The 25,048-nt window shown below is 41.8% G+C and overlaps 1 protein-coding gene across 3 annotated transcripts in view; it reads right to left on the bottom strand.

Annotated features, from left to right (window-relative positions):
* The window catches only part of slc31a1 (solute carrier family 31 member 1), a 75,500-nt gene that overhangs the window by 38,133 nt on the left and 12,319 nt on the right, over positions 1 to 25,048 (bottom strand). The window contains exon 1 of one of the 3 annotated variants that reach the window (XM_087998548.1): positions 21,170 to 21,251. The exons of 1 other annotated variant lie outside the window; for it this stretch is intronic. The gene's annotated coding sequence lies outside the window, so the exon portion shown is untranslated. Of the gene's footprint in view, positions 1 to 3,584; positions 3,606 to 21,169; positions 21,252 to 25,048 lie in introns of those variants that run through there. One more of the 3 variants, XM_087998549.1, reaches the window with a different exon arrangement.

Here is a 25,048-nt window from a genome sequence, read left to right as displayed (position 1 = left end):
CTTATGCCCGAAACGTCGATTCTCCTGTTCCCTGGATGCTGCCTGACCTGCTGCGCTTTTCCAGCAACACATTTCCATGAACAATTACAGGCAAGGGCTGACCCAAAGAAGTCGCGATTTGTTTGCTTGTCGTGACACAAGGATCAGGACAGACCACCCTTCACCTCTCCCCCCACTCCTTCCTATGTGGATCCCCCTCCAAACGGTGACATCAGGTATCCATCACAGCTACAAATCAATGCATATGGAAAGAAATCAAACAAAAACAAACACACAATCCTCACATCTGCAAAGATTGAGAAATTGGAGATTTGCTGTTGAAAAATTCATTTTCACACATTTTAGATGAATTCAGATTGCTCCCTCAGAATGCACTTGAGAGTCAGTTCTAGAAGCAAACCTGAAACATACAGTCCTTCTGTCTCAAACTTGAATGCAGAATCTAAGCAAGCTGAGTGACAGTACACATAATTCAGCTCCTCTGTTAAAAAGTTTTATTTCTTGCACTACCCTTTCCACACAGGCCATCAATATCTCAGATGACCTGTATGGCCAAATAAAAACAGCGTTCTTTGAAATCCTACTCACCCTGTTGCGGCTATTCATGGCCACGTCAGTACTTTTGTAAGAGCCCTATACCTACTCTGTCATCTGTTGACATATATATGAAGAAGCAGATTAATGTTTAATGAACTTTTACAACTCAGCACCATTGATTAACTTGCTACTGTGATTACCTTGACACTGTTCAGATATTGGCTCAGGTAACGATGAAATTTATCTACTGTGTAATTCAATGTTCTCGTTTCAGTTCTTGTGCTCTAGCAATCACATCAGGATGAAGGTAGGCGCATATCAAGCAAATTCGGGCTAGGGAGAATAACAATCAGGCATGCTTAATGCCCCCTACTAAAGATGTATAATGGTTTGCCTCATGGATAAGGACAAAGATCAGAATTAATGTCCAGATGTCCATCAAAGCTCAATTTCAAGTACCAGATGTGGATCAGAGGGTAACACTCTTGCCTCATGCATTAGAAGATTGAGAGAGTCCAATTATTACACTTTTGTTTGTGAAGCATTGCTGTTGACAGATTGGCTATGTTATTTCCTATATCACAAGAGTTTTTGCATTAGTTGTAAAGCACTCTGGAAGGTCTGTAAATCTTTATAGGTTTTATATAAATTCAAGTCTTTAATTCCATGCAACAAATATAATGGCCCTTCTGGTCAGGTACCCAAGGATTGTTATTCACACATGGGATGGTAACCCACGAAAACACCTAAGATTTGTAAGAAAAAGCTTAAAGGTAAACTGAACTGTTTTTAAAGCATTGCAATCAATTAGTAGTTAAGTTCTCAGACTTAAAAGCACATTTTTTTTCTGGAATTTCTTTATCATGTGAAAGTGATCTTGCTTCAATTGCCAAATCAATTTTTCATGTTATTTTGGAGAGGAGTTGGACATTGTTGGCACACTGGGTACTCCACTGTGAATGCAGTCGTAGCCCAAAGCACTTGGAGAAAATGAATGCCTCCTTTCTTTAGATGATTGATTAATAGGAAGCACAGGTTATAGTACAAGTCAGGTCAGATCCAAAGCAGATAGTATAGATCAAGAATGGGTTATGGATGCTTAATAATTCTGGTTTTGGGTCATGTTCTTTCTCCATGATTTCATGTAACACTTGTCAAATAATATATAGAAAAGCCCAACTAATTAAAATAAACTCACAGGTCACCATTCCCTGACATCTATTTCACCAAAGCTGCAAACAAAGATATAGTGAAAGTAGTTCCTAATATCTCAGATCGAAAACAGAACGTTCACAACACCCAAGCATTACATACTTTCAGCAGGTGCATCATGCCAAAAAAACATTGATATGCTTGAACCTGTTCTTGACCAACAAAATATCAAAGCCTTGCATCTTTTTTGAACTATTCAAGAGCTTAGGGATGCAAATGTTCCCCATTACTTTATGCATGGTAATGCCTGAACAATTCAGATTCAAGTTGTTAACCTAGTAGCACCCTGAAGTATAAATTGCAGCTATCAAGTCAAATTTGCTTTTCTTGCTTTTGTCCTGATGAGTGTTAAGACAAAAGGCTTTAGTAGGGGTCTCTTTTTAGCAACATTCACAACATTTCAGCAAGTACCAACTCTATTCTCAACAGGATTTTAATTCAAGTCATTTATAGATTAGAAACGGAATAAAATGGGAAGCTTGATGCAACTTCATCTAGTGCAATATTTCCTCTAATATTCCCAACTCCTCCTGTCTTTGTGTATACTTGTTTGATGCATAGTACTGGAGCAGAAATTTTATCCACTAAATACTGGGAAGATTTTAGGCTACCTGTCTACACACTCTGCAATAAGCTACATTACTAGGCAAATGCCTCAATTCATCTCCCAAATTACAGTTGAAAGCTAATGGAGTCTTTACTAACTCTTGACCACACCTCTTTTTCATAGAAAGCAGCAAACTGACAGACGCCTGTTTACTGTGAAAGCAGTAGTGGTGGTGAGCTACATTCTGGAGACACTGCAGTCCACGTGGTGTAGGGAGTATCCACAATGCCATTAGGAGGAGTGTTTCAGGATTTTGGTCTTTGCACACAGCAAACAATTCCACCACCCTGCAACCAATCACTTCAACTACCCCTCACCTTCCCCAAAGACATGCAAACCCTGGTCCTCCTTCACCACTAAATCAAAGCCACCCACCAACTGGAGGAAAAATGCCTCATCTTCCATCTCGAGAACCTACAGCCACACAGCATGAACACTGACTTCACCAGTTTCCAAACCTCCCCAATCTCCACTGCAACCCAGATCCAACCCTCCAACTCAGCACTGCCCTCTTGACCTGTCCATCTTCCTTTCCAGCTAGCCGCTCCACCAACCTTTCAAAATCACCGCCCACCTGTGTCCACCTATCGCTTTCCCACCTACCTTCCCCCCAGCCCCACCCCCAATTTATATCTCAGGGTGCCTTCACCCCACCCTAGTTGCCATTGATTCACTTCTACATGTCACACTTGATCAAATGCTGCTTTAATGTCAAGAACAGTCACACTCACCCCTGAAATTCTGCTCTTCCTTCAGTGTTTGGATTAAGGCTGTAACAAGTTCTAGAATGGAGCAACCCTGACAGAACCTAAAATGAGCATCAATGTGTAGGTCGGTGCTAATTAAATGCTGTTAGATTGCACTTTGCTGATGATTGAAAAGACATTGTAAGGGTGATAACTGGCCAAAGGTGAATTTGTCTTGTTTCCAATGGACAGGACCAACTGGTCAACTTTCCACCTTGTTTGATAGACTTAAATGGGCGAACAACCTATGTAACAGCTCAAAGAATATTCCACTGGAACTTTGAAGAGGCCTTTCCATTAATATGGCAGTTTTATTTATTTACAAGTTCTCATAGGGCATCATTGATATAGTTATTGCCAATACTTAGTGTACCAAGTTGGTTGGCTTCAGCTAGAACAGATGGAGGTACACAAATTACTTCTGTTTCCCAAGAACTGAGAGGGGAAAAAGATTCATAACAAGTTTGCAAGCCTCTGCTCACCTATAAAAGTCTGCACATCCATCTTGATTCTGTGCAAAAAAAAATGAAAACCCAAATAGCCGTGGATGCTTTAAATCAGAAACAAAAACTGAAACTGCTCGAAATGTTCAGCAGGTCTGGCAGTATCTGTGGAGAGAAATCAGAGTTAACATTCTGGGTCTAGTGACCCTTCCTCAGAATATTCAAATATTCGCTTCTTGCCTTCGACAAAGAATGCCACTGAATGAACTACAGTGGCAATAAGACTATCACTCATGCAAAAAAATCCAAATTTGAATCATTACCTTTAAAGAAGAAAAAGAGAGAAAACTGAAGGAATTAATTTTTAAAAAAACTCTAAGGGATTTTGAAGCCCTATGAAAATGTTTAAAAAAACAAAATAGTTAATTTTGGAAGAGGTACAAGGATGTAAACAAGCAAAGGTAAATTTACTTTAACTATGTTTAAATTTCAAGGCCTTTCACAATAGATCAGATCAGGAACTCCAAAACATTGTGCAAGACATAAACAAACTGTGGCTTTGCTCATTTGAGGCTTCAATGTCACATCCCAGATGGCGCAGTGTGACTTGGGGGTACTTGTGCATGAAACACAAAGCGAGCACACTGGAAGCCTGATGGAACAAAAACAAGAAATGCTTGAAAAATTCAGCAGACCTGGCAGCATCTGTGAAGAGAAAGCAGAGTTAATGTTTTGTGTCCAGTGACCCTTCTTCAGAACTGACTGTTGATAAGCGAAGGTTTGTATGTATGCTGAAGATTGAATGGTGGGTTTGGAGCTGAGTGCGAGAGAGAGAAAAAAAAAAAGAGTTGAGCAGACAAAGAAGTGGGTAAAAGGTCAGCCTGGGGGAATAGATAGCTGCTAATGGGGATTATTAGTGGCTGACAATGGGATTACTGTAGTAGCAGCCCATGTGATGACAGGGCGTGGAGTGTGGGAGTTGGGGTAGGACATGAGAGAAGATGCTGAAACCCTAAAATTGCTTAACTTCATATTGAATCCTGAAGGATGCAGAGTTCCCAAGCAGAAAATGAGAAGCTGTTGTTCCAGCTTGTGCAGAGCTTTGCTGGACTACTGTAGCAAGCCAGAGATAGAAATGTTGGCCAGGGAATATGGCAGTGTATTGCAGTGGCAGGCAACTGCAAGCTCAGCATCATTTCTGTGGACTGACATCTTCCCGTTGCTTGCCATTTCTCCCATTTCCTTACCCCACACACCAGACCCTGTCATAACATGGACTGCTACCACAAACAACCTCAATGTCAGATAGTCATGACCCCCATTTGCAGCTGTTAATTCACCTAGGCTGACCTTTACCCACTCCTTTGTTTGCCCAATTTCGGCTCCATTCCCACCTATTGTTTAGTCCTACATTCTCCCCCGACCCTATCTTCAGCATATATCCCAACTTTTTCCTAGCTACAATCAGTTCTGAAGAGTCACTGGACTCAAATTATTAACTCTGCTGTCTCCTCAGATGCTGTCAGATCTTCTGAGATTTTCCAGCAATTTTTGTTTCAGACTTCCATCGTCAGCAGCTGTTTTGTTTAAGGCTAATGGAATGCTGGTCCTTATTTCAAGAGGTTTGGAGTCTTAGAATAGTCATAAGTCTTAATGCATAAGATGGTAAGATCACATCTATAATTCTGTGATCAGTTTTGATTTCCTTATTTAAGGAAAGAAATCTTTTCATTGGAGGCATTTCAGAGAAGGTTCACGAGGATGATCCCTAGATTGTCGTGTGAGCAAAGACTGAAGAGGTTGGGACTCTACTCTTTGGAATTAAGAATGAGGGGTGATCTTGTTGGAACATATAGGATTCCTAAGGGTTTGACAAGGTAAATGCTGAGAGGATGTTTCCCATCCTGACAGAGTTAGGACCAGATGCAGAGTCTCAGAATAAGGGAGCACCAATTTAAGACTGAGATGAGGAGAAATTTCTTCTCTCAAATTGAGAAGAGTCTTTGGTTCTCCTTCCACGAAGAGCTGCGGGAGTAGAGTCCTTGCTTTTTTAATGCCAAAATGGATTCTTGACAACAACGGAGTCTAGTGTTATTGGGAAAAAACGCGTTTTCAAAGTGGCAAAGTGGCAGTGAGCAATTTCAGATCAGCCATGATTCCATTGAATGGCAAAGCAGCCTCGAGGTACCAAACAGCCTAGTCTATTTCGTATGGCTTGATAGGATCATCTATAAGAAATGTGAGCAGTGAATACATCCAAAGTGGCCTTGCAAAGATTCAAGTTCATATTTTCAACTGTTCTGGCTGCTCAAGTAGAAAGGTTGACTGTCCTTGCAGCTTTGGCTAACAACATAAGCAGTAAGCTAAGTCTTTGTAGGCAGAGTACCATAACACAACACAATTATCCATTGGCAAGAAACAAAACTCAATCCTTTATCAGGTCATGAGGAGTTCTGCATAACACTCCTGATAATTTCCCACGCTTAATATCCCTATGTAGAAGCAAGATCACACCTGCATTGCACACTTATTTCTGTTGAAATTTTTGACAAAGATACATTACTTTACTTATGATTTAAGATGAAACATTAAACTTCTGGATGAAGAGCGTAGACCTGAAATGTCAACTCTCCTGTTCCTCGAATGCTACCTGACCTGTGCTTTTCCAGCCTCTACAATCCTCACTTTCTTCCTAAAACATTAAACTTGCTGAATATGACATGAAACATCTATGACATTAATCAAACAGCAGGGCGATTCTCCTGGCATTATAGAACAGCTACAGTATACGAGGTGGATATTTGGCTAATCATGTCCATGCTACCTCTGTGCAAGCAACTCAGCTAGTCCCACTGCCTGCCTTTCCCCAAAACCTGCAAATCTTTTCTCTTCAGATAATTTTTCAATCTGCTTTTGAAATCGGCAACTGATCCTCCTTCACTACACAGAGTGGATTCCAAGTCATAACCATGATGAAGCAGCTTTTCCTCAAGATGCCTCTAGTCTTTTGTGATTCACCTCAAATCATACCCTCTTGCCTTCAAGTCTTCTACCAATAGGAACAGTTTCCGGAATTAATACAGGCAGAACCTTCATGATTTTGAGTATCTTTACTCAAATCTCATCTTAAAAACTTTCTCTTCAGTAAAGAATACAGCCACAGCATCTCCAATTTATCCATCTGACTAAAGTTGCTCAGGAACCATTCTGGAAACTTTTTTTGTAATGTCTTCAATACCTTCACATCCTTTCAAAGGTTTGGTGTCCAGATTGAATTCAGTTCAGGCAGAAACTTTTTAAAATATTTACCATAACCTCCCTACTTTTGGAACTTTTCTTCTATTTATAAATTCTGAGATCTTGCATGCTCTGTAAAACTCTTTGTCTTCCTATATTTGCCATTAAACTGAATTTATGACTTTCATCTTCACCTAAGAACTCTTAGAACCAAACAGCTCTGGTCTGGAACTTCCAAACCAGCTCCTTACACTGAGATAGTCGATATTAACAACACTAAACGATCTTCTCCCTTTCTCAGGATAATTGTTTTACACATCCAATTTCAAGTAAGAACCCCACAGAATTGCCCAAACTTAATAAATGTCTTTTTTTCTAAGTTACGCGTGATTCCCCCAAATTCCCAAAAATACTAAATATTCCATGTGAAGCTTAATACATGACATTGTTGTCTTTGCTCACTCCAAAATCTCCCAATATAAACAAATTCCCATAAGCCTCTGGGACATTATCTTAGGCTCCTTTATTAAAAAATATCGTGGCTAGAAAAATACTTAAGTTAATCATTTATCGTCTTCAGACAACACAAAACTATATGCCACTAATTCAAAATTCAAAACTCCAAAAATAAATATTAAAATACATACAAATCACACACCTCATTTCACAACATACATAAGCGTTTGTTTATGCTTGGATATTTATCGAAGATCATTAAGTTAAGTGTGTCCTCTCTTGTTCTTACACCTGATCTAAATCCAGATCGTGTTTCACCAATCTCTGCCTCAAATGTGTTATTACGATTCAAGTAATCATGACAGAATGGGGAAAGAAAAAAATCCAAGTATGTTCAAACTGAAAAGAAAATAAAGAACGTATATAAGTTTAGGAGAAATGCTCCAATGAGATGTATATTGAAGTACCATAGCTGGGGAGAAAAAACAAAATTGGAGTCTTGCACCAGAAAGTGAAATTATTGACACATAGGAAGAATGTGATAACAGATAATGGATGCAAAATAAACAAAGGTGGCAAAGCACTTGAAAACAATGCAAGTGCAAGAAAACGGGCAGAACACATTAATACATTGATACAAATCAAGACGCTGAGGTAAACAATGGACACAACATTAGGATACTGAAAAAGAAAACTCTTTGAAGTTTTCTTTGAAGGCAAACCCCTTGTATAGATGGAACAATAAAACTAAAAATCCTTAGAGAAATAGAACTAGGAGCGATAACAGAAATGTTTTCAAATTATTACCAAAGGATACAAATCAGTGGCTTGAGGCATTCATTATATTACTGAACAAACTTAAAACTTTTGGAGTGCAATCATTTTAGAACTAAGCTTAATGAGTCACCTCATTAAAAATGATCATTTCTTTTTAAAATCAGCAAGCTGTAACAATAACAACCCCTAATGATTAGCACTGGAATATTGGTCAACTTCAGTATGTCAGTTTGTGCTAATGACCTTAAATGAGGGAGCATACTAAATAGAAAACGATCTACAGGAGGAAGTGTTTTGGGTGGCAGGGTGAATAGGACAGGAAATAGGAATGCTCCATCTAACCGTCAAAGAGACAGACATAACTGGGACAACAATTAACAAAGAACAATACAGCACAGGAACAGGCCCTTCAGTCCTCCAAGCCTGTGCCAACTTATTTTGACCTTCTATACCAAAACTGTCTTGACTTACAGGATCTGTATCCCTCTATTCCCTTTCCAGTCATGTACTCATCCAGGTGCTTCCTGAATGTTGCTATTGTCTACTTCCATGACTACCTCTGGCAACGTGTTCCAGGCACTCACTATTCTGTGAAAAAGTGTCTTGCACAACTCTTTTAAACTTTCCTCCCCCCAACACACACACACACAGAACCAGTGTAATTGACCCCTCCACCCTGGGAAAAAGCCTCATACTTTCCACTCTATCTATTCACAATGTTATAAACTTCTATTTGGTTACCCCTCAACCTCCTGCGTTCCACCGAAAACAAACCTGGCCTATCCAACCTTTCTTCATAGCTAAAACCCACCATACCAGGCAACATCCTGGTAAACCTTTGCTGTACCCTCTCCAAAGCATCCACATCCTTCCAGTAGTGTGTTAATCAGAATTGTATGCAATATTCTAAGTGTGGCCTAATTGAAGTCCTATAAAGCTGCAGCATAACTTGTCTATCCTCATACTGAATGCCTCTCCCAATTAAGGCAAGCATACCATAAGCTATTTTTACTATATTATCTACCTGCTCTGCCACCATCAGTGATCTGTGGACCTGCACACCCAGATCCTTCTGCATATCAATACTCATAAGGGTTCTGCCATTCACTCTATAATTTCCAACTGTACTTAACCTTCCAAAATGCATCACCTCACATTTGTCAGCATTAAACTCCGTTTGCCTTTTCTCTGCCCCTGCCTCCAACTGATTTATATCCTACTATATCCTCTGGCAATCCTCCTCACAATCCGCAACTCCACCAACCTTTGTATTGTCAGCAAACTTACTAATTAGATCAGAGCCTTTTTCTTCCAAATCATTTATGTAGACCGCAAACTGAGGACCATGCACTGATCCATGGAACACCACTAGTCACAGACCTCCGTTCAGAAAACCATCCTTCCACCACTAAGCCAGTTCTGCATCCATCTTGCCGGCTCACCCCAATACCATGTGACCTCACCTTTTCTGCCATAAGGGACTTGTCAAAAGCTTTACTGAAGTCCATGGAGACAATATCAACTGCTTTTCCCTCCATAGCTTTTGTCACCTCCTCCAAAAACCCAATCAAGTTAATCAGACACGACTTGCCTCGCACAAAATTATGCTATGGCTAATACGTCTATTTGCTTCTAAATGCATATAGATTTTGTCCCAGAGAATCTTTTCCAATAATTCCCCTACCATCAATGTGAAACTAACAGGTCTGTAATTTCCAAGATTATCCCTGCTACCCTTAAACAATGGGACAACATTGGCTATTCACCAGTCCTCTGGGACTTCACCTATTGCCAAAGAGAAAACAAAGATGAATACATCAATAGTGCTGCTTCCCTCTTTTGTCTGGAATTGGAAAAAAATATCAATTTCACTTACAATTGGAATTGCAGAAGCTGCAACTCCCACAGCTATCTGGACTACACCTGCTCCCACAATGCCTCCTGTAAAATGCTATCCTTTATTCCCAATTCCTCTACCTCTACAGCATCTGCTCCCAGGAGGACCAGTCCCACCACAGAACACACTAAATGGCCGCCTCCTTTAAAGATTGCAATCTCCCCTCCCATGTGGTTCCCCTCCCTTCAGGACATCTCATCCACTTCCCGCACCTCCACCCTCCAACCGAAACAAGGACAGAACCCTCCTCGTCCTCACCTTCCATCCCACCGGTCTCCGTATACATCACATCATCCTTCGCTATTTCCGCCACGTACAAACGGACCCCACCACCAGAGATATATTTCCCTCCCCACCCCTATCTGCTTTCCGTAAAGACCATTCCCTCCACGACTCCCTCATCAGGCCCATAACTCCCCCACCATCCCACCCTCCACTCCTGGCACCTTCCCATGTCACCACCCATGTCATGTACTGCAAAACCTGCACCTACACCTCCCCCCTCACCTCCGTCCAGGGTCCCAAAGGAGCCTTCCATATCCAAAGTTTTACCTGCACTTCCACACATCATTTACTGTATCCATTGCTCCCAATGCAGTCTCCTCTATATTGGGGAGACAGGAACCTACTTGCAGAGCACTTCAGAGAACATCTAACGGACACCTGCACCAACCAACCCCACCGCCCCATGACTGAACACTTCAACTCCCTCTCCGCCAAGGACATGCAGATCCTAGGCCTCCTCCATTACCACTCCCTAACCACCAGACACCTGGAGGAAGAGCATCTCATCTTCCGCCTCAGCACCCTTCAACCCTACGGCATCAATTTGAATTTCACCAGTTTCCTCATTTCCCCTCCCCACCTTATCCCAGTTCCAACCTTCCAACTTGGCATTGCCCTCATGACCTATCTTAACTGTCCATCTTCCTTCCCACCTGTCTGCTCCACCTTCCTCTCCAAACTATCATGATGACCCAGACCTCCACCCACCTCCCATTTATCTCACCACCCCCTTAACTCACAGCCTCATTTCTGATGAAGGGCTTTTGCCTGAAACATCGATTCTCCTGCTCCTCGGATGCTACCTGACCGGCTGTACTTTTCCAACACCACACTCGTGACTCTGATCTCCAGCATCTGCAGCCCTCACTTTCACTTAGGCATTTATCTTCTCCCTTGTCCGTCACTATCCGAGGCCCCAGACACACCTTCCTGGTGGAGCAGCAATTTTCCTGCACTTCACTCAATCTAGTCTGTGCTTGCTCTTCACAAGATGGATCCCTCTCCACTGGGAAGACAAACAACAGACTAGTGACTGAGTGCAGTATAATTACTGTGTCTGTAAAAATGACCCTGAGCTTCCAGTAACCTGCCACTGCAGCACAATGATCCTATAATATTTCTGTTTCAGGCCAAGGTACCTCAGGACTCAACACGGAGCTTAGCAACTTCAGAAAATGAATAGTCCACTATGTTACCTACTCCCACACTCCATAAAAGCTGTTTTGTATGGAATGCTGCCCATACAGTCAATCAATTTTCAACCAACTGAATCTTTATCATCCCCCTACAAAGCTATTTCACTCACCCTGTGGCAGGGAGAAGCCAGTGTCCCTTGAGTTCTAATCTGGGGGTTAGTGATGGTGGTAATGAGGGGAGCAAAGGCCATAAAAACACTAAGTGTTCTGTTGCAGTGTACTAACTAGGATGCTATTGCTGTGGACTAGACCAGACCACTTAAAATGTTAAGCAGGCGGCCCCAGACCATAACTTTGCAATTTGTTTTGGTAAGTGTACAGTGAAAAATTACATGGAGTAAGATAGCTAGATTGACTACTAGATTTTAAAACAGACAAAAATTTATTCGCAAAATTACATAATGATACACAAAGAACAGAATAAAGAACCCCTACAGAACTCAACCTATACAACTAGACTTAATTGTGCTGTTCAGAATATGCACAACGGTTCCAATAAGAAAACTCCCTTTAAAAACCAACATAAATGGAACACATGCTTACAGGTTTAAGTTGAAGGTCAGAGAGAGTTTCCACACAGCTCCCTGTTGAACTTCTCACCAGCTCAAGACTGAATTAAACTGCTCAACTCAGCTAGAGAGCTGACCACTCCCCTCTCATTATACAGGTCACTTCTAAAACATGACCACTATGGCCTGAAGTCTCAACTGTTTACATATAAATAAAAGGCCTCTCAAAATCTTTTCCATCTCTGTACCAAACCAGACTGATCTGAGCCCAGCCCGGCTTATTGACCCTCAATCAAATCAAGGACAGAGTCTCCTCGAGCCAAGGAATAGCTTTTAGAAAATAAAAAAGGGACTAGGTTTGTGACACTATGAATTTGTTAACAGCATACAGTTGTTAGTTTTTTCAACGAATAACATTTGAGGTACAGAAAGCAATTTCCAGAAATACAGGGGATGGAGGACTGTAACTAGCACAAAACATTTTCCTCAATGGATAGGAAATGTTAATGGAATTAAGGTTTTGAAATTATGACAGGGCCACAAGTCGAAGAAATCAGGAAAATTATATGACAAAAACATGGAAAGATTTACCAAGTGACTAGCAGAAACTCAATTAATTGAAACAAATTAGAAAGTGATCTGATAAAAAACTGCGAAAGGGAGAGACTAAGTTCCCCAGATAATTATAACGGGCAAGATGTCAAGAGTTTGGGACTTCCTGAAATCATAACTCCCATTTATGGAACACTTTTTACTTTTATTCTCTATTACATATTAAGATTTTAAACTAGAGGCAAAACATCAGGTTTTCCAAGGAAATTCATCTTCAATGTACTTATTCAATTTTGATGGCCACATTGTTCCTGATCCAAGTGCCTCAAATGCTCAACTAACAAAGAGACGCTGTCTTTCAATAAATTACATTCCAAATTAATTGAGTTAGAAAAGAATCTTGAGATTTCAGTTAAAGAGATGGCTGTACATTAAATCTAAAATCAGCACCAACTCATTAGCAAAGTTACAAAGAGCTCTAGGTTCAACTCCCAAAATGGAATATTCAACTGCAAACAGAAATGCAGGGCAATCTTTCACTTCACAAGAGCATTACTGTTGATTTATGTAACACACTTAATGTAGGAATAGCCCAAAAAGATTCATGGCATCTAATTAAAGCAGATGAGCCAGAGAAACAAATAGGTGGCTAACAACTTGGTGAAAGAATTGTGCTTAAATGGAGGATCTTATGGAGTGAATTCCACATTGCTGAGTCGATAAGTCTGAAGACAAATAGTACAGAGGGTGCACAAAAAATCAGAACTAAAAGAATACAGACTTCTCCCCTCCCTCCCATTTTTGCAGAAAAAGCTATGTTTGCCTTGAAGATGGCCAATCTATTTTTTGTATGCATCCACCAAATCCCTAAAACAGATAATTTAAAAATCAAAATTCTCAATAAAACTAAAAGGTGACAAATAGTCAAATTATTATACTGTAATTCATTGCCTCTCGTGCTTTGGTCATAGATCACATATTGTTTAATTAATCTGCAGTCACAAATTTCTTTTTAACTACAATGACTCAATCAACATTTGCATCACTGAGATATTGAGAGGACAAAACATTCCACTCCATCTAATCCATTATCTGGCGTGGTAATCATTGCCCGTTAGCTCTTCACACCTCAGACAGGCACAAATGACAACCGGAAAATTCACTGGCCAAAATTTCTCTTTGGAACTTCATGAGTATTGTGTTCCTCGCATTTTCATGACTTTCTATAATATAGAAGGCTGGTTACTTTCATTCCACCCAACAAGGTGATGAATTAGCTTAATTCAGAACAGTTAGAAAGTCATAGAGATGTACAGTATGGAAACAGATCCTTCGATCCAACCCGTCCATGCTGACCAGATATCCCAACCCAATCTAGTTCCACCTGCCAGCACCCGGCCCATATCCCTCCAAACCCTTCCTATTCATATATCCATAAAACAGCTATTGTTTGACTTTTTTTCATCCAAAATTGCAAAACAACGCAACAGCATATAAAACAGTAATTGCTGCTCCTGGAATTCGAGGAAATCACCTCCCAATACCTAAAATACCTCCAAAAGGGAACAGCTGGTACAGCCAGTAATTCTTCCTGTCCTCCATCTTGGATTACCCAGAATCTTGCAGTTAAAGCAAACTGACAGAGTGTAGCAGAGTCGCAATGTCTCTAAACAAATAATCCAGAGGCCCAGGCTAATTCATTGGGGACAAGAGCTCAAATCGTACTATTATAGCTGGTAGAATTTAAATTCAATTAACAAATCTCAAATTGGAAGCTAGTCTCAGTATTGGTTACTATGAGAACTGTCCTTTGTGGTTATAAAACCAGTTAGTAACTGTCCTTTAGTGAGGGAACAGAACGCCCCTGGTGCTCACCTTCCACCCTACCAACCTTCGCATAAACCAAATCATCCGCCGACATTTCTGCCACCTCTAAACAGACCCCACCACCAGGGATATATTTCCCTCCCCACCCCTTTCCGCCTTCCGCAAAGACCGTTCCCTCTGTGACTACCTAGTCAGGTCCATGACCCCCTACAACCCACCCTCCCATCCTGGCACTTTCCCCTGCCACCGCAGGAACTGTAAAACCTGTGCCCACACCTCCTCCCTCACCTCTAACCAAGGCCCTAAAGGAGCCTTCCACATCCAAAGTTTTACCTGCACATCCACTAATATCATTTATTGTATCCGTTGCTCCCGATGCGGTCTCCTCTACATTGGGGAGACTGGGCGCCTCCTAGCAGAGCGCTTTAGGGAACATCTCCAGGACACCCGCACCAATCAACCATACCGCCCTGTGGCCCAACATTTCAACTCCCCCTCCCACTCTGCCGAGGACATGGAGGTCCTGGGCCTCCCTCACCACCAGACGCCTGGAGGAAGAACGCCTCATCTTCCGCCTCGGAACACTTCAACCCCAGGGCATCAATGTGGACTTCAACAGTTTCCTCATTTCCCCTTCCCACACCTCACCCTAGTTCTAAACTTGCAGCTCAGCACTGTCCCCATGACTTGTCCGGACTTGTCCGACCTGCCTATCTCCTTTTCCACCTATCCACTCCACCCTCTCCTCCCTGATCTATCACCTTCATCCCCTCCCCCACTCACCCATTGTACTCTATGCTACTTTCTTCCCACCCCCACCCTCCTCTAGCTTGTCTCTCCACACTCCAGGCTCACTGCCTTTATTCCTGATTAAGGGCTTTTGCCCGAAACGTCGATTCCTTGGATGCTGCCTGAACTGCTGTGCTCTTCCAGCACCACTAATCCAGAATCTGGTTTCCAGCATCTGCAGTCATTGTTTTTACCTACATATCATCCAGAACAATGTGATTGGCTCTAAACTGCCTTCTGAAATGAGGGAGCAAGTTCTTGGATGATTATAGATGGCAACAAATACTGGCCTTGTCTGCAACATCTGCATTCCATGAAAAAATAAAGACAAAGATTGCAATTTAAGCTCTCGTGTTTTCATCTTCCAGAATTTATCTAGCCCTCCACCCATGGTTGTTCAGTGGTTAGCACTGCTGCCCCATAGCGCCAGGGGCCCAGGTTTGATTCCACCCTCGGGTGACTGGGTGTGGAGTTTGCAAGTTCTCCACAGGTCTGCATAGGTTTCCTCTGGGTGCTCAGATTTCCTCCCATAGTCCAAAGATAGGCAGTTTAGGTGGACTTACCGGACTAAATTGTCGATAGTGGAGAGGGATGTACAGGTTAAGTGGATTAGCTATGTGAAATGTAGGGTTACAGGGATAAGGTGTGGGTCAGCGTGGGATGCTCTATGGAGGGTCAGTGTGGACTCGGGCTGACAGGCCTGCTTCCACACTTCGGGATTGTGAACGACTCCAAACATATCAATTTCCCGAACGTACTTGCTCAATTCCTCAACTGTATAAGACCAAAGTGAGTGTGTATGGACTACTTCACAGTTCACTGCCCCCACGCTCTGAGCATTTTCCAATTAGGTAGCTGTCAGAGACAGGTTGGCAGGTTTTTTTGCAACGTCTCTTGAATTGGGACATAGTAGCGAACCAGACTGCCCTTAGATTGACTAACTCAGAACAGACAGTGTTGTTTGTTTTAGGACAAATATTTCACCAGCCAAAAATCTTGAACAATTCCCACTGCGTAGCACTTAGCTATGCAATAGGGACATCATATCCCATGAAGGACATTGAGGAATTTTACAGAGTACAATTTGGAAATAGTTTAGCAAAGCAGCATGGCTTTTAACTACATGCAGAGAGGGTGCCAGTGTTGCAATAAGAAACATGCCTGTTAGCTACATCAACCAAAATTTACTATTATTGAGTTGGAGTAACTAAGAATTGAATACTTTATAAGCTCCTCTGCCAAGAGGCTACTCCATGAAAAAATAGACAGTGAACTCCAACTTGTCATTTAACCTTGGGGGAACACAAACCAAATTCAATTTCCCCACACCACTTCTCAGCAGGCAGGCAGACAGGCAAACACTCAGGAGATTACATGATGGTTGTAATGGAATGGTAAGTGGCGAGTGAAAGATGAGAAGAGTTTAGTCACAATTCTGCGGCCATGGCAGTGTTGGGAACATTTGACAGGCCTGGTCTTTCTTGTCAAACTGTACTGTATGTTGTGATAGGTTTAACAAACTCAGCACAGATGAGAAAATAAAACTGGAGTCATCTGGGTTTCTGAGTTAAACACTACCTTTGCCTCTTATGGTAAAATGGTAGTGATCCTACCTCTGCCCCAGGAGGTCCAGTTTCAAGTCCAACTTTCCCTAGAGGTGTATAACACCATCTCTTTAAAGGTTAAATGGAAAATATCTAAATGGGCCATTTGGGGATTGCAACACAAGCCTTTTCCGCTGCCTACCTGGTGACCAAATCAACACTGTATTTATCTCACATCTAACAGTCAGCTGAACAAGGCTACATTATGTTTAGAACAATAAGGTTGACTAACTATGCAGTAGCATGAACACAGAGGGCTTGAAAACAGCAAACCTTCACAAGGACTGTAACAAATTCAAATGGAAAAACATGGAATTATCCATGCATAACAATTCAAAGTCTCCATCTGATTGCTTTTAAGGCAAGGCAATATCCTTGCAGTATTATTGCTAGACAATTAACCCAGAGATCAAAATGCTCCAGAGACAACATCGCTAACCAGTACAGCTACAACATTGGCATCTCCCAACAAGGTATGGGAGTGAAGTGATAGTAGATGTCAACAACAGTGCTATCAAGCAGCACCTGCTTAGCAACAGCCAGCTCAATGATGCTCAGTTTGTGTTCCACCAAGGCCATTCAGCTCCTGACCTCATTATAGCCTTGGCTCAAAACATGGACAAAAGAGCCAAATTCCAGAGATGAAGTGAAAGTGACAGCCCTTGACAGTAAGGCTGCATTCAACAATGCATGGCATCAAGGAGCCCTAGCAAAAGTGGAATTAAGAGACAAACTCTCCAGTGGCTGGAGTCATACTTGACACAAAGGAAGATGGTGCTGATTGAAGTTCAGTCATCTCAGCTGCAGGACATTCTTGCACATATCCAAGGCTCAACTATCTTCGGCTGCTTCATCAAGACCTTTCCTCCATAATATCACAAGTGGGGATGTTTGCCAAGGATTAAACAATGTTCAACAACATTCACAACTCCTCAGATACTGAAGCAGCCATGTTCAAATACAACAAATCTGGACAATATCTGGTCTTGGACTGACAGCTATCAAGTAACAATGAACACACAAATGACAGGCAATGACCATGTCCAACATGAGACACAGACAATCTAACCGCCACCCCTTTACATTTAATGGTGTTACGATCATTGCCATTACTCCACTATCAATATTCTGTGTGGCTACTATTATCCAAAAACTCAACTGTACTCATCACATACAGTGGCTGCAAAAGCAGGTTAGAAACTAGGAATTCTGCAGTGAGTAACTCACTTCCTGGTTCCCCAAAGCCTGTCAAATATCTACAAGGCACAAGTCGGGAGTATGATGGAATACTCCTCACTTGACTGGACAAATGCAGCTCCAACAATACTCAAGAACATTGACATCATCCAGGACAAAGCAGCTTGTTTGATTGGTACCACTTCCAAAGAATTCATTCCCTCCACTAGCAATGCTCAGTAACAGTGTGTACTATCTAGAAGGCACACTACAGAAGTGCACCAAAGATTCTTAGACAGCATCTTCCAAACCCACAAGTACTTTCATCTATGATAGGGCAGCAGATGCACAGGACCAATACCACCATTTGCAAGTTCCCCTCTAAGCCACTCACCATCCTGACTTGGAAATCCTGGAATTTCCTCCCTCATAGCATTGTGGGTCAACCTACAGTGTGTAGAATGCAGCAGTTCAAGGCAGCAGCTCACCACCACCTTCTCAAGAGCAACTAAGAACAGGCAATAAATGCTTGCTAACCCGCAATATACACATCCCACGAGCAAATAAAATAACTCAACTAATGTTCCCGGGATCAGGCTTCACATTTTGCCATGACAAATAGCAAATTTTGAATTGAATAAAAACCATTAATTAAAAGACTAATAGTAACTACATAATTATCAATTGTCAGAAAATCATATCCTTCAGGGAAAAAAAGCTGGCCAACATGTGACTAGGGACCCACAATAATCCTGAATCATAACTGCCCTCTGTGAAATTAGAGATAAGATTAAATATTGGACTAGCCAGTGACACACACACACATCCTGTAAATGAGAAAAACAAAACAAAAAAAAACATTCTCACAAGGGAATAGATCAGACAGGTCAAATTTAACAGCAATAGGGCATTCAACCCAATTGATGTATAACGACCTATGGCTTCCACCTTATTTCAACAACTCCACTTGCACATTTGCAGTTTAAATGGGAGTTACTGGACCCGAAACGTTAATTCTACTTTCTCTCCACAATTGCTGACAGACATGCTAGGTTCTTCCAGTAATTTGGTTTTAGTTTCTCATTTCCAGCATCTGCAAGTTTTTCAGTTTTATAAATAAAATGTTCTTCCATTGCTTTCTTCCTCATGTGGCTTCCATGTAAACATCAATACACTGTTTGTCTCTGCTCACAGCATTCTCCAACCTAATCACTGAGTGAAGAAGTTACTCCCAAATCTTTTATTCCATTATTTATAAACTCTTGTTTTATTCTTTCCCAGACGTAGTAACATCCTGTTTGAACCTACCTTTTGAATGCTATCAAGCGGTTTCAATACTTCTTTTCTAGAAAGCATTCTTGTCTGTTCAGTCTTTCCTGATAGTTCAGTTGTTATCGGATCCTTTGGCCAACTCAGACTCAGTGAGGCCTTGAATCCAAGGACTTAAACTTTTAGCTTGTGCTTAGTATCTACTGCTGGCAACCTCCCAATTCAAGGATTGGAATGACTTTTGTATAACATACCACCTTTTTAATCTCTAGCTTGTATTTAGAAGGTTAGTTCACTTATCAACAATCTCTGAATGAACAGAGGTTCACAAGAGATCAAACACTTCAATTTAAATGCAAGTTGAGGAGTTTTCTGGGCTCCATAAAAAAATTAAATCAGTCTTTTGTGGATCTCTCAGGCTGTGGATATGAACAGCTTTTGATTGCAAAGCAGTAATGTCTTGCAGAGACCCTCTTTCTGAAATAAAACAGGTCAAACCAAAATTGATCAACAAAACTTGAGTTATCTTATGCTACGGCTCGTGACTCAGGCAGTTCCAATTTAGAATTAGCCTTCAGTTGATAACTTTTCCGAACTTTCCTCTGGTCATGATGGCACAGGAGGCCATAAGGTCCATCAGGTCAATGCCAGTTCTCTGACAATCAGTCTAACCAGTACACTCCCCTGTTCTATCATTGTAACTCTAAAGGTTATTTCCTTCATGTACTCATCTAATTTTTTTTTTGGAAATATATGAGCAAATATTAATTTTACAAATATATAAAATTATTGAAAATACAATAAATATCAGTATAATAAAAAAAAAACCAAGTTACAATACAACTACTGTCTACTAACTATTAATGCACTCTACATTGTGGACGGCACGGTGGCACAGTGGTTAGCACTGCTGCCTCACAGCGCCAGAGATCCGGGTTCAATTCCCACCTCAGGCGACTGACTGTGTGGAGTTTGCACGTTCTCCCAGTGTCTGCGTGGGTTTCCTCTGGGTGCTCCGGTTTCCTCCCACAGTCCAAAGAATGTGCAGGTCAGGTGAATTGGCCATGCTAAATTGCTCGTAGTGTTAGGTGAGGGGTAAATGTAGGAGTACGGGTGGGTTGCGCTTCGGCGGGTCGGTGTGGACTTGTTGGGCCGAAGGGCCTGTTTCCACACTAAGTAATCTAATCTAATCATACAAAACAAACCCTAACACTGTGCAAAGCAACACCGAAAGAAAGAAAAAAAAGCAAACAAAAAAACCCCAGAAAATACAGAACAGCTATGCTCAGTGCAAAGCTCCCAAACAAAGGAATGGGAGCATTGTACATATACCCATATTAACTCAGGAGATCTCCCCCCCCCCCGGCTTGACAAATATAACCATCCTGGTTAAACAAATGCCCTACTTAAGATAACTGACAACTCTATATCCAATTAACTCAAGTAGGGCTGCCATATCTTATAAAAATGGTCTGTTGTGTGATGCATCATGTTTGTAAAAAAAGTCCAAGGGAATGTGCTCCATAATTAATTTCTGCCATCGCAGCAAGCCCGGCAGGTTCTCAGAAACCCAATTCATCAGAATATTCATCCGTGCACAATATGCAAGAATATTCAATAGTTTCTTCCTATGCCCATCTAAAGATGATAAATTTGGTAGACCTAAGAGGAGAGATATCGGGTCTACTTTGCCTTTAGTCCTCAATACCCCCCCTATCTCTCCCGCCACAGCGCTCCAATAAACACGGAGTCTGTGGCATGTCCAGAAGCAATGAGTAAGAGTACCTACAATTATTTTAGATTTGGGGCACACTGAAGATGCCCCTTATTTAAACTTTGCCAGACGGTCTGGTGTCAGATGAGCCCTGTGCAGAACTTTTAACTGCGTAGCGCATGCCCAATTACAGATTGAGATCTTTCGAATATTCTCCCATATTCTCTCCCATTTTTCAAAAGAGATCTCAACTCCGAGCTCTTGCTCCCAGACCTCACATAACCGGTTAATATCCTGCCAGGCCCTGCCACCCAGTAGGTGATAGAGGGCACTAACCGAAAGGGTGCTTGTGGAACGTAGGAACAACCTCTCTGTATCGGGCTTATAAAGAAGCGTAATCTTCTTCTGGATGAAATCTCTAATCTGGAAAAAAAAATGGAAAAGGTCTCTGCTGGGCAACCCGTATTTGCGGCTCAGTTGCTCAAAAGACATCATAACCTCCCCCTCAATTAAGTCTACCAAAATAGAAATTCCTCTCTCCGCCCATAGTCCATCATTCCTGGTTGGAACCCTGGCATGCCAACTACAGACGTAAGTGGCGAAGTCTTGGATAAACAACCCTCACTGATGCATCGCCCTCAATGCCTAGACTGTACTAATGACAATGGGGTTCCAGTAGTGGTCCATAACTGTCCTCATCTTATCCATGAACCACAGGTTAATAAGAGGGCACTTTGCCTGTGAGGCCTCAATATCCAGCCATATTGAGTTTAGATCGTTACCTACCCAATCACAGACAAAGGACAACAGGGAACTCAATTGATACCTCCTGATGTCTGAGAAATCAACTCCTCCTCCTCCTTGAGGCAACTGCAATTTAGTAAGTTTGATGAGGGGCTGCCCATGATGCCAGACAAAGGAACCAAACCACCCCATAAGCTTCTGTAGCGTTGGCCTGGGAAACATTATAGGGAGCATACGCATGGGATAAAGCAAACGAGGAAAAACATTCATTTTAAAGAGAGATATTCAGCCCAGCCATGAAATTGGAAGAGCCTCCCAACTCTGGGGATTTCACCTAATATTGTCAAGCAAGTGAGCAAAGTTAGTCCGAAATAACAGATCAAACTTGGGGGTAATAAAAATGCCTAGGTATTGGAACTCTGTCTGTGACCACTTAAAAGGGAACTTAGGGCCACCTTCAACTTCTGGTACATCCTTAAGGTTCGCCAAAGGCATATCCTCCGATTTTGCAAAGTTAATCTTATATCCTGAAATAGCTCCAAATGAATCACATTGTATCAAATGGGGTACGGAGGTCATCGGGTTCGATAAAAACACAAGGACATCATCCACATACAGTATAATCTTGTGTGCCCTCGATCCCACTTCAGGAGCGGTTATGTGGACATTCTGACGAATGGCCTCTACCAGCGACTCTATAACCAACGTAAACAACAACAGTGAGAAGGGGCAGCCTTGCTGACTACCCCTACCAATCCTAAAATTCCCAGACTTCACCCCGTTGGTGATGACTGCAGCCAGAGGGTGGAGATATAAAACCTCCACCCAGCAAGCAAAGACTTCACCCAACCCAAACTGTTCTAAGACATAAAGATACGGCCATTCCACCCAGTCAAATGCTTTCTCTGCATTTAAGGAAATCACGAACCCCCGAATCGATCATTGCTGACAAACTTGGAACATATTCAGCAACCTTATACGGCCCCTTATAAAGCCTCTTTAATAATATGGGGCAACACCCTTTCCAAACTCAGCGCCAAGATCTTGGACAGAATCTTGAAATCTGAATTTAATAGAGAGATGGGCCTGTATGAGGCACAATCCTCAGGAACCTTCCCCTTCTTCAGAATTAAGGAAATATTAGCTTCTCTCAAAGATGGTGGTAGGCATTCATGCATATAGGAGTGATTGTACATCTCCAACATCGGCTCTGACAGAATCCCTATAAACTCCTTATAAAATTCACCCGGGAGACCATCAGGGCCAGGCGCTTTCCCACTCTGAAGTTGCCTAGCTGCCTCCTGTATTTCCAGAACTGTCAAGGGGGCATCAAAGGAGAGAGGCCTGTTCCATGGTTACCCCTAGAGGTCCAAGTTCTTAAAAAAAGGTCTCCATTTTAGCTCTCCTGTTCTTGCAACCTTCAGACCAATACAATTCAGAGTAAAAGCTCCGAAAAGCCTCATTAATCTTTTTAGCATCGTATGTAAGGACCCCGGCACTGTCTCTGATTGCAGTAATGGATTGGGGAGCACGCTTTTTCCTAGTCAGGTACACTAAATACTTCCCTGGCCTCTCCCCATATTCGAACAGCCTTTGTCTAGCAAAAGCAAGTTCTTCCTTTGCATTTTGTGTCAGTATTGAATTCAAGGCAGCCTGGAGGGCCGTGATCCACTTTTGCTTAGTCACCGAAGGCCGCGCAAAATGTGCTGCCGTGGCAGCTTTCAACCGCCTTTCAAGTAGATGCTGCTGTTATCCTTCCTGTCGTTTCCGGCTAGCCGAATAGGAAATAGCAAAGGCCTTAGCAGTCTCCCACATCCTAGACGGACTATTAAGCGTGCCTGAGTTGATAGTCAAGAATTCCTGAAACTCCTTCAAAACATATTTCACAAATTTGGAATCCTTAAAAGAGAAAAGGGTCCAAACGTCAGTGCTGCATACCTAGCCCTTCACTCTTGGCCTTAACCTCCAAATATACTTCCACGTGATCAGAGATAGCTATATTCCCAATTTTACAACCCATAATCAAATCCAGAAGGGCCAAGGGAGCCAGAAAGAGATCAATCCTCGTGTGACATTTATGTGGGTTTGAAAAAAAGGTGAAGTCCCTGCCGGTAGGGTGAAGATACTTCCAAATATCTACCAGCCCCAACTCCTGGCATTAGTCAGCCACCTGCTTGGCCTGCGAAGAAATAGTTGGTGGCCCACAAGACATCCTGTCCACTGTCGGATCCAAAAGGCAATTAAAATCCCCGTTATAATAATTTGCCGTGTTCCAAAAGCACTCAACTTAGAGAAAGTTGCGCCAGAGGACAGTAGACATTTAAAATGCCATATTCCTCCCCATGTATCAGGGCTTTAAGTATCACAAACCGTGCCTGCTCATCTTTCACCTGCACTAATAATGTGAACGGAAGATTTTTCTGGATAAGTACCGCCACTTTTAGTAGTAAAGGATGAAAATAATACCCAGTTATAACCCCCCTGTTGTAATTTCAGGTGTTCCCCATCATCAACATGGGTTCCTGCAACAAAGCGATAATCAACCCTTTCCCTCTTAAGGCTAGAAAGCACATTTTTTCCTTTTAACAGGCAAGTGACTTCCCTTAATGTTCCAGGTGCACCATTTAATAAGACACTTAGCCATATCCCCTTTCAGAGACGCTTGAACCCTTCAGAGGAAGAACCCTGCTTACAAAGCACCGAGTATAAGAAAATAAAACCTCAGAGTCAAAGAACTATATATACAAAAACTACTCTATCATAACTATAAACAACTATTACTACCAAAAAACTACAAAAAAAACTATAAAACCTTGAATGGAAGACTCTTCCCCTTGCCCATAGGGGGCACTCACCCTACCCATCCCCTCCTTCAAACCTGGACTGCGCCCCAGCCTTAGGCCAGACAAAAAAACAAGGAGATGATGCTTAAATCATCAGAAAATAGACAAAGTCAGAATGAACGCTCCACCCATCCCTGGTTTCATGTCACACCTACTTGTGACTAAAAAAGAAACGGAACGAAAAAAAAAAGAGGGGAAAGACAATGAAGAACATCCATAAAATTTCCCATCAGAAAATCCATTTATTGAAAAAAAATAGGAACAACTTATTCCAAGGACTTTTCTCACCCTTTCAAAAAAGAAAATGATTAGGGAGAAAGAAAGGAATGAAAAAAAAAGGAAAACATGGGGAAAGATAGAAAAGAGAACAAACATTAACTGTATTCTTCAGACCAATCGCGTTTTTTAAAAAGTGCCTGCAAAGTTTTTAGCTTTATCCGCTGAGTCAAATGTATAAACTGAGTCCTTGTGGCTGAAATGGAGCACTGCGGGGCAGCTCATGGAGTACTGGACATCCAGTTCCTCAGCCTCTTTTTAACTTCATCGAAGGACTTCCTCTTTCTAATTATAGCTGCAGAGAAATTCTGGAAAAACATGATTTTTGATCCCTTGTACAGCAATTCCTGTG

This window comes from Chiloscyllium plagiosum, unplaced genomic scaffold (genome assembly GCF_037043375.1).
Source record: "Chiloscyllium plagiosum isolate Xiang-an unplaced genomic scaffold, Cpla_swu_hap1 HiC_scaffold_21, whole genome shotgun sequence".
NCBI classification, from domain to species: domain Eukaryota; kingdom Metazoa; phylum Chordata; class Chondrichthyes; order Orectolobiformes; family Hemiscylliidae; genus Chiloscyllium; species Chiloscyllium plagiosum.
This window is presented reverse-complemented; position numbering and strand designations above follow the sequence as displayed.